This window comes from Balaenoptera ricei, chromosome 15 (genome assembly GCF_028023285.1).
Source record: "Balaenoptera ricei isolate mBalRic1 chromosome 15, mBalRic1.hap2, whole genome shotgun sequence".
Classification (NCBI taxonomy): domain Eukaryota; kingdom Metazoa; phylum Chordata; class Mammalia; order Artiodactyla; family Balaenopteridae; genus Balaenoptera; species Balaenoptera ricei.
The window spans coordinates 27,878,374-27,889,876 of NC_082653.1; positions in this window are offsets into that span (position 1 = coordinate 27,878,374).

Consider the following 11,503-nt stretch of genomic DNA (forward strand, 5'->3'; position numbering starts at 1 on the left):
TTCTCTGGTCTCTCCCTGCCCTCCGTGTACTGGGGCCAGGCTCAGATTTCACCCTGGAAATTCCCAAGTTTGCAAACAGACACATATGAATTTGGGTGGGGGGTGGGAGATACAAAAGTCCATAACACTCAGTTTTGGTATTTCAGTACTTAATTTTACCAACTGGCAAAAAGAAAAATACCTATTGGTAAATAGTTGTAACTGAGAAAAATGAATATAGACATGCTTCAATTATGAAGGTGCATTGATTACACAATGTAAAAAGTTTTGAAAGTACAGACATGGCATGTTTAATTCTTTCTCTTTTTTAAATTAGCTTTTAACACTAAAGCAAATCTGTCTACAAACATTTTAATTTCCTTTGTCTTTCTATAAAGCTTGAGATTTTCCATTACCTAAAATGACACTCAAGGATATGTAAACGTAATGCAAACACGGATTTTGTGACAAAATTCTAACGTTGCCCCCCTTCAAGATTCCTGTCCCCTGGTTATTCAACCAAACACTGATGTAAGTACCATTACGAAGGGACTGTACAGATATAATTAAAGTCCCAAGTTAGTTGGCCTTAATATACAGATTATTCACATGGGCCTATTCAGGCAGGCCAGACTTCAGAAGTAGAGTTTTCTCTGGCTGGTAGCAGGAGTCAGAGAGCTGTGAAGCGTGACAAGGATCTGACACAGCCTTGCCGGCTTGAAGATGGAGGGGGGCCAAGACAAAGAATGTGGGTGGCCTCGAGGAGCTGAAAGCCGTCCCCAGGTAGCAACCAGAAAGGAAACAAGGAAACAGGGACTTCAACAACATGAATAAACTTGGAAACTGACTCTTTCTGAGAGCCCCCAGATAAAAGCCCAGCCCAGCCGACACTTTGATTTCAGACTTGTGATACCCCAAGAACAGAACTCGGCCAAGCCCACCTGGACTTCTGACACACAGAAATGTAAATTAATAAATATATAGTGTGTTTTAAGTTGCTAAGTCTGTGGTCATTTGTTATGTAGCAATGGCAAAGAAAAACAGATTTCCAATTAATATTATTTGCATTGGGATGTTGTATCTTCTGCTTTTTTTAAAATGCCTTTGAGACTTTAATAAAATACAGTGATAAGTATCTGTGTATATCTAAGACATTTTTTAATTGGAATTTAATTCTAAAGCTATCAAATTATAAAAAGTTAAAAGAAAAGGATATACTGTAACCCCATGTCTCTGGGTAAGATTTATCAGTATGTATAGTCTAAATATAAACACCCTGACTTTTCTAAAACCCAAAATGAAATAGTGCATTGTAGGTATTATCTTAATTACATGCTTAATTTAGCTTTAATTGTGTTTTTAATTAAGATTGTTTTCAAGTTTTAAATAATGTTATAATTTAAACACATTCTTTGATATGACAATATAGATAAGATTAAGACGCTAATAGGATACTACCTAAGGTTTAAAATAGTAATAGAAGTTATAAGTGAGAGGAAGAATGAGAAAAATCAGAAAAAAGAAAAAAAGTAATTGAAAAGCTTTAATATTTGGACATTTTTTATTTGTAACCAGAAGTTTGGGTACTTATTTTTTTTTTCAAGGAAAAAATGACAGTGTAGTTACATGGGATAACTACTGCCACCTGCAGCCTCTGACCACATGAAATGTCATCACCTCCGTATCTGTTTCTCCAGTTACTGACTTGATCACAGGGCAGCTGAATGTGAGGTTACAGCTCCTAGAGCAGAAAGAATACACAGCCCCTTTTCCCTACTAAAAACGACAATTATCTTTTTCCATAGGAAAAGTGACAATATCAGGCTAACTAGTCATCAAAATTAATTTCTTTCCCTCTTGGGTACACCTCTAGACTACATCTCATGGACTTCTTTGCAGTTAAGGGGCTAATGTGACTGAGTCCTGGCCAAGAGAATACAGGTGGAAGTGAGTTATACCACTTCTTGGTGACCTGTAAAATCCTCCTGTGTTATATCCCGCTCTCTTTCATCGAATATCCTTCCAGAGGATGGTGATACCTGGGGTCACCTTGGCAGCCACTTGTTGAAGACGGCAGAGCCTCCATCCGCTTGAGTCCCTGAGTGACTGAGTAGAGGAACAAACCCCACCCCTCACAATGCAGATGAGGATGTGGGGAGTATGTACGTGGGGAGTAAGCTGCTGAATTGGGGAATTTGTTTGTTATACAAGCTAATGTTACCACATAAGACAAGATACAGAGACAAAATATTTACAATACTAATCTCTCCTCTGTCAAAGAAGAAAGCCTTCAAATAACAGTTACTAAGATTACCTAGACATAAGAAAAAAGAGTTACCCTGATAATCATCAGTGACCACATCAATCTTCCTAGGTTACTATCTAAGGAGATTCTGTGAGTCTAAATTTGGAAATAAAAGAGCATTTGCCACAGAATTTTTAAAAATAAAGAATTTTTACTTAATGATGTACTTATGTGTAGAAGTTACAAAGACTTAAGCAGAACTCTTTACTCAGGACTTCCCTGGTGGTCAAGTGATTAAGAATCCACCTTCCAAAGCAGGGCACGTGGGTTTGATCCCTGGTCAGGGTACTAAGATCCCACATGGTGCACCACAACTAGAGAGAAGCTTGCATGCTGCAACTAAGACCCGAAGCAGCCATAAATGAATAAATATTTTTTAAAAATAAATTAAAAATGTGTTTATAAAAAAAAAAAAAACTCCTTACTCTTCTTTTTTTCCACGGCATTTATCACCTTTTTCTAAAACACTTTATTGAGATAAAATTGACATACAAAAACTGTATATATTTAACGTGTACAACTTGATGAGTTTGGAGATAAGTATACACCCATGAAATCATCGTCACAATAAAAGCCATAGGCTTCTCCATCATATTACCTTCTAATATAACATATAATTTACTTAATTGTGATGTTTATCATTGATTCTCTACCTCCCCTTACTTAATAATCAAGATTCACAAGAGCAGGAATCTTCATCTGTTTTCTTAACAGGTATAGCCAAGAGCCTAGAACAGGGCCTTGCAAATAGTAAGTGTTTGTTGAATGAATGAGTGAATACCTTCTTCCAACTGTAACATCCGTATACAAAAGCTTTTAATATTTCTACGTATTGGATCTTCTCTCACTTGCCTCATAAAACTGAGGGATAAATCCTCATAATGACAGTACCTGCTGTGTGAGATAATATGAGTAGTAATTAAACAGCCAGAGAGAAACACTATAGGTCACATTCTGAAGATGATACCAACCAAAAGTCTCCAGCAAAATAGCTTACATACACCAAATTACACCAGAGAACAAGTTAGGATCCATACCTGGGACCAGTAGATTATCAGGAAGACAAGGAAAAATTCCATAAAGTATATTATTAATAATGGTAATAAACTATCCTATGATGCTGATTACAATAAACCAATCCAGCCACACTGGGCTCCTGGGTATTTTGAACATAACCAGTGAGCTCCTGCACTTCCTTGTTACTAAAGTGACCTTTCCAAGCATCCACATGGCTCCCTATCTCACTTCGTTTAGGTCTTTGATCACATGTCACCTTGGTGAGGCCTTCGCTGACTGCTCTATGTAAAATCAAATACCCTTACTCCATGAACTCCCTATTCCCTCTCCCTGTCACATTTTTCCCATAGCTTTAATGACATCTAACATGTTAGAGATGTTACCTATTTGTTTTGTCTATTTTTTGTTCCCCCCTCCACACTAGAATGTAAACCCCATAAGGGTGAATGGTTTTATCTCTTTTATTTAATGCTGAAGCCCAGGGCCTAGAAGAATAATTGGCACGTAGTAGTGTTCAATGAATATTTGTTAAATGAATATGCAAATGATCAGATAAAAGAATATTTAAACTATGTAGCTAAAAATTATAATTCTATCAGTCAGGATAAGCTGGGGCAGCAGGTCTCAAATATTTTTGGTCCAGAGACCAAAAGCTATTGAGGACCAAAAAGAGAGCTTTTGTTTATATGGGTTATGTCTATCAATAATGACCACATTTGAAGTTAAAACTAAGAAATTTTTAATATCTCTGTATTAATTGATTTTTAAATAGCAATAATAAACTCATTACTTGCTAACATAAATATATTATGAAAAATACGAATATTTTGAAATAATTGAAGGAGAAAAATGGCTTTGTTTTAATTTCTACAAATCTCCTTCCTAGATTTAATAGAAGACAGCAGTACTCTCATATTTGTTTCTGTATTCATTCTGGGGCCATATGTCATTCCGGTTGAAAGATAAGTAGTTGGAAAAGGGAAAAGTATTTTAATAGCCTTTTAAGATATTTGTAGATAGTCTTCTTTGATATTACATACAAACCCAAACAAGTGGTAGTTCCTTAAAAGTTATTTGTAACATGGAGTCTGAAACCGTGTCAAAGAAATTTCTTGTACTCTGTTACGTTAAAATGCATTGGTCTATTTTGTTCTTTAAATGGACCTGTTACCCATGAAGATTTGGTCACTTCATGCATTGGTCATTTGGAAAAGATTGATTTAATGAGTTATACAGGTCTTCCACATTCTGATATGTTTCATTACACACTATCAAAATTTTATATTTGTACCGTACGCTAATGCACATATATGGAATCTAAAAAAACGGTACTGATGAACCTAGTGGCAGGGCAGGAATAAAGATGCAGATGTAGAGAACAGACTTGAGGACACGGAGGAGGGGGACAGGGAAGCTGGGACGAAGTGAGAGAGTAGCATTGATATATACACACTATCAAATGTAAAATGAATGGCTAGTGGGAAGCTGCTGCATAGCACAGGGAGATCAGCTCAATGCTTTGTGACAACCTAGAGGAGTGGGATAGGGAGGATGGGAGGGGATATGGGGATGTATGTATAGTTATAGCTGATTCACTTCGTTGTACAACAGAAACTAACACAACATTGTAAAGCAATTATACTCCAATAAAGATATTAAAAAATTTTTTTATATTTGTTAATATCACCACTGATCAGAAAAGTCTTTAAGACCTGAGAAGCTTCAAATTCATAGTGGTGGATACAGTTTGGATTTTGTCAAGACCAACGCACACTGTCTGTCATTGTCCTTCAAGTGACTGGCTCACTTGAATCATCTGTTAAAAAAAAAAAAAAAATAGTCTAGTAAATACCAAATTCTGGATAGCCAGAGTTTGTCTGCAAGCCATTTATCCAAGTGAAAATGATGTTTCATGAACAGAGCAGCTAGTCCAGCTCACCACTCAGTGGCACAAGAGCTTTTTCCTTGAAATACCGTTATATTTCAAAATTGGTTTTGATGTTCTTCCCATTTCATCATACAGAATATTAAAAAGATGTATACTCAAGGAATGAAATTTGATTTTAAAAAGTTATCATTTTCATCAAGGATATTCTTTTTTTTTTTTTTTTTTTTTTTTTAGAGAAGAATTTTTATTTATTTATTTATTTATTTATTTATTTATGGCTGTGTTGGGTCTTCGTTTCTGTGCAAGGGCTGTCTCTAGTTGCGGCAAGTGGGGGCCACTCCTCATCGCGGTGCGCGGGCCTCTCACTATCGCGGCCTCTCTTGTTGCGGAGAACAGGCTCCAGACGCGCAGGCTCAGTAATTGTGGCTCACGGGCCTAGTTGCTCCGCGGCATGTGGGATCTTCCCAGACCAGGGCTCAAACCCGTGTCCCCTGCATTAGCAGGCAGATTCTCAACCACTGTGCCACCAGGGAAGCCCAAGGATATTCTTAAGTAAAACTAGTTTTTGGGGTTTGTTTGGGTGTTTTGTTTGCTTATTTGTTTTACTGGGAAGGAAGTGATGAAGAATAGAGCTGGGTACCACCACCTTGATTCATGCTATAGCTCCAGCAGTTTTATTCACTATTGCTTTTGCACCATGAGTGCAAATGTCAGCAAGGCAAAACAAGGCAAATAATGTCTTTGTGTCATTATGAACATAGTTTGGTCCCTCTGAGGACCACCTTAAGGGGTTTGGGGGGCCCTCAGAAGTCTACTGACCACACTTTGAGGACAGCTAGGCTAGGGTATGCTGTAGTAACAACAATCTTGAAATCTCAGTGGTCTTAAAGAAAAAGGTTCTTTCTTGCTCATGTTATATGTCTAACGCATGTCAGTGGGGTGCTCTGCTCCTCATTGGACCCAGGCTGGTTGTTAATATTGCCAACTACCATTCCAGAAGGAAAAGGAACTCTGCAGAGCCTCACACTGGCACTTAAATGCTCCAGTACTTGAGCACTGCAGGCACTTCTCACAATTCATTGTGAACTAGTCACTTGGTTCCATCAACCACAAGAGACAAAGAAGTAAAAACCTACCTAATTACTACCACAAGGCTCATATACCAAAATTTTTGTCATTATAGAAAATATGAATATTAAAATGATGTTTTAAACCTTAGATTTTTAAAAGTATGAAATTTATTACAGATTTTTGTTTGAAAGAAACTGAGGTTATAAAAAAGATATAGATAGGATGTGGGAAAGCTCCTTTTATTGTTAGGATTAAATTCAACTTCATATAATGGAGAAATCAAAAATCAAAAAGATTTAAGCAATATAGAAGTTTATTTCTCTCTTATGCAAAATAATTCTGTAGAAATCAATCAAGGGAATAATTTGACAGGCCAACCGGGTCATCAACAACCCAGGTTGCTACTTTGCTCTCTCACAGTCCCTGATGAATAGCCTCCATACTCAAAATCACCTCATGACACAAAATGGGTGCTGGGTCTCCAGCCATCACACTTTTGTTACAAAGAATAGAAGGAATGGGAGAGAATGGGTCCTTATTACCACCCCTTTAAGAGACCTTCCCAAAATTCCCACACAACACTTCTGATTACATACCACTCTCTAGAACTTAGTTACATGGTCACACCAGCTTCAAGGGAAGCTAGAAAATGTTGTCTTTATCCCTAGAGGCAATGTATCGAGCTAAAATTTGGGGTTCTGCTACTAAGGAAAGAGAGAATCTGTCTTTGCCATGGTCCTTCTAGATAGAATGATGGATGGATTAAGGAAATAGAAAACATATTTTAATACACTTTAAATATATACAATTATATTTGTCAATTATTCCTCAATGAAGTTGGGAAAAAAAAAGAATTGAAAGCAGGATCTTGAAGAAATATTTGCACACCAATATTCATAGCAGCACCATTCACAAGCAACCCACGAGTCTATCAACCAACGAACTGATAGACAAAAGGTGGTATGTACATACCATATGGAATATTATTAATACTTGAAAAGGAAGGAAATTCTGATACATGCTACAACATGGTTGAACCTTGAGGACATTATGCTAAGTGAAAAAAGTCAGTTGCAGAAACGACAAATACCGTATGATTCCACTTAACTGAGATATATATCTAAGGTAGTCAAATTCATAGAAACAGTAGTAGAATAGTGTTTGCCAAGGGCTGGGGGAAGGGGAATTTGGAAAATTGTGATTTAATGGGTATATAGTTTCAGTTTGCAAGTTGAAAAGTTCCAAAGATTAGTTGCACAACAATGTGTATATACTTAAAACAACTAAACTGTGCACTTAGAAATGGTTAAGATGGTAAATTTTATTAGAAATGGTTAAGATGGTAATTTTATGTTATGTGTTTTTAACTGTTCTTTTAATTCATAATTAATTTGAAATAAAAGAAATTCATCATGAAAAGTAAATGGATGGATGGGTGGATGGATGGATGGTTGACGGACAGTATGGTAGCAAGTAGAGTAAATTGTCAAGAGTAGAATCTAGGTGAAGAAAGGGTGTTTACCATAAAATTCTTTCAAATTTACTCTATGTTTGAAATTTTTCATAAGAAAATGTTGGAGGAACTGAATCTGGTATTAAATGAAGGCTTTGAATAAGCTAACCACTTGTGAGGTTATTTCTCACTCACAAGTATATTTTCCTTTCACATTTGAAGGTCTCCTAAGGCACTTCCGGTTCTTTACTTGTGCCTCCTGGGCAGCTGCCTTTGATCACTGCCCCCCACAAAAGATGTCATGGCTTCCAAAAACAACTCTGTGAAGGAGGGGAGGATGCTTGGAGAGTCCCTCCCATGTATCTTACAGTTAGAAAGAACCATTCTCTCACCTGGCATTCAAACTCTCCCAGGTCCCATCATTGGTGCCATTTTTACTTAGACAAAGGATCCCTCTAAGAAGCATCCAACTTGTGAACTATGAACAAAGTGTGTCCATCTTGATATTTTTAGCAAAAGCTTTGGGCCTTATTTTAACACCCATAACTCTTTGGGCATGCCGGTAAATAATTACTAAATTTAGCATGAATGTGAAAAGCTGAGTTCCCTAGAGCAATGCAAACCAGAAGAGAATGTTCCAGCGGTTATTCAAGCTCTTCTTCCACAGCACCATTTATCAGTCAAGCAACATGATGAAAGAAGTGAGAGATGTGACATTGCTCTATGCCTGTGTCCTTAATCATCATCCAGTGTGTCCTGAGGCTATGAAACACAACACAGAAATTCATTCATTTTCATACAATCGGGTGGTAGAATTGCAGGTTGATGGCATAAATCTGATGAAGAATGCATTGAGCTGCTTCTGCAAATCAACAAATGGGGGGACTTGAAGAATATGAGATTCAACTTGTTGGATTCCAGTTAGTACGAGACACATAATTCACAGGGCCCAGTACAAAATAAAAATGCAGCTCCCTTGTTCTAAAATTATTAAGAATTTCAAGACAGCTATAGTAGAATATTAAACCAAGCAGAGAGTTCTTTTGAGTATGGGGACCTGTATGACTTCACAAGACACCCATGAAGCCAGCCCTGACTCCCATGGTTAATGAGGTAATTGTTTTTACTGATGTGACAAATCAGAAAATCTGAACTTGAAACCATTGTAGTGGTGAAAATCGCTCATTTCTTCATGGGGGTGCTGACATTCGGACTGAGTTGGCACGCCAATTAAGCAAATGGAAACATTTAGAGGGACTTCTCTGGTTGTCCAGTGGCTAAGACTCTGCACTCCCAATGCAGGGGGCCTGAGTTCGATCCCTGGTCAGGGAACTAGATCCCACATGCTGCAACTAAGATTTTACATGCCACAACTAAAAGATCCCATGTGCCACAACTAAGACCCGGTGCAGCCAAATAAATAAATAAATATTTATTAAAAAGAAAAGAAAGAAAGAAAGAAACGTTTAGGGACTGCTTTTATTTCCCATGGCTGAGGCGCCCTGACCTTGCTGAAATGGGAACCTAGCACTGTCATAGAGGAGGCCCATAATGTTGGTTGGATTAATCACAGAATGTAATAGCCATGAAGCTGCACTTCCAGAATTTATTCAAGTATTTTGATAAGTAAGAATGCTTCTTTAAACTTTTGCATCTTCCTTTCCTAAGACTGCAAACTGTAGAAAGTGCTTGCTATCAACTTGCAGGCATAATTACACAAGGGAGTGATTAAGCTATGGATCAGTCAAGGCTCTTCAGCTAATCTATTGGTTCACACAACTGAAAGGCCAGGGACAGTCTTCAAGGGCAACTGGTCAGGGCTCACATGATGTCATTAAAACCCATCTTCCGGGCTTCCCTGGTGGCGTAGTGGTTGAGAGTCCGCCTGCTGATGCAGGGGACACGGGTTCGAGCCCCGGTCTGGGAGAATCCCACATGCCGCGGACCAACTGGGCCCGTGAGCCACAACTACTGAGCCTGCGCGTCTGGAGCTGTGCTCCGCAACGAGAGGCCGTGACAGTGAGAGGCCCACGCACTGCGATGAAGAGTGGCCCCCGCTCGCCGCAACTGGAGAAAGCCCACACACAGAAACGAAGACCCAACACAGCCAAAAATAAATAAATAAATAAATAAATAAATAAATTTATTTATTTAAAAAAAAAAACAAAACCCATCTTCCTTTCACCTCCAAAGGTAATATGCTACCTCCTGATGTATTGGATTCACTGTCAGGCTATACATGATGCTTCAAGCAACTACAAGAATACATCAACTCTAATATCAAACCCAGTGGGAAAGAGAGCTCCCTTCCCCAGTGGAAGTCCAAGACCTGAACCTCATTAGCCCTATCTGGCCTGACTTGGGTCATGTGCTCATCGTTGAACCAGTCAGTGACTGGGAAATGGAATGCTCTGATGGCCTCAGTCTTGGTCATAAACCCCACCCCCAAACCCAGAAATAGAACCAGCTTCTTCATGGACTGAGAATGGGGTTGGGGTGGATTCCCCAAATGGAAATTTAGGGATTGTTATCAAGGGAGTAGAGTAGATGCTGGACAGCAAAAGCAGCACATGTCCATCACAAGCAGAGAGCAAGCTACCCCCACAGAGCACATACTGTGTCCCCAGAAGCCCGGAAATGAGATATGAAGTGAAGAACCATCCTGAAATCTCGGGTTGTGTTTTTGTTCAACTGACTCTCTAAAGCACCTTTTTCAACTTTCATGAAAAAACTGAAATCAAGGCTGATAGCCAGTATTAGGGACATGAGTCCAGAGTCACACTGAGATGCATCATGATGGAATACACCCCACTGCCCTCAGAAGTGACTCAGGACTGTGAGAGCTAAGTGTTCTGATTTGTTTTTCATTTAGAATTGTTTTTAACAGTAAACATTTCAAAAGAGAAAACTGTTTAGTCAATGTTATACCTGTGTTCTCATTGAGTTGTTCAAAACGACTCTGCCCATGACTATGCACATCTACATAAAACTTTAGTTATTTAAACACTTATTTTTAATCTATAATTTTAATGTTCCCCTTCTAAAAAAAAAAGAATCCACCCCAGCCCTAAGATGTTGACTAGTAATAACCAAATCACCATCTTAAGCAGCAAGAGCTTGTATCTGCTGATCTTCCCTCTTGCATTATCTCCTCTATTTATCCTCCTACACAAATCCTATTTTGCATAAAGCAGAAGTAAAGCAGAATAAATTCCATGTGTGCAAGGGCCAATTCATAGCTAATAACAATGATGAACATTCACAGGAGGTGGAGGTAATTGAACTCTGCCCAGGTTGGGGGTGGGAGGGAGGAGGTGGGGCACTAGTTGCCGCTTCATTCTCAGGAGACAATTCGTAGGTTCAATCCAAGCAGGGAAAGAAAGCTGCACAAAAAAGATTCTGCAATGTGTAACACAGGGACAAGCCACTGAAAAGATGAGGGACAATTCAGGTTCACATGTGTTCTGTTCATTGCCTCAGTACAATGGGAGGCATGACCAAAAACCAGCCTGCCATCACAAGCTCACAGACAGGGGACAATCTTCTAAGACAGTATCTTAGCCATATACTCCATTTTGCCTCTTCATTGGATCGTTTTCCTTGGGTGGGGGCTTCATTTCCATGGCGATGTGAGTGTCTCTGCAGAAACCTAGCTTTACAATAGATAGAGTCATTCACCCATTTGATAATTTAATAAATATTTATTGATCACCAACTATGTGCCAGGAAGTGCTCCCCACACCACAGGTAGCAGTAAACAAGCATGACATATTGTTTACCTTCATGCAAC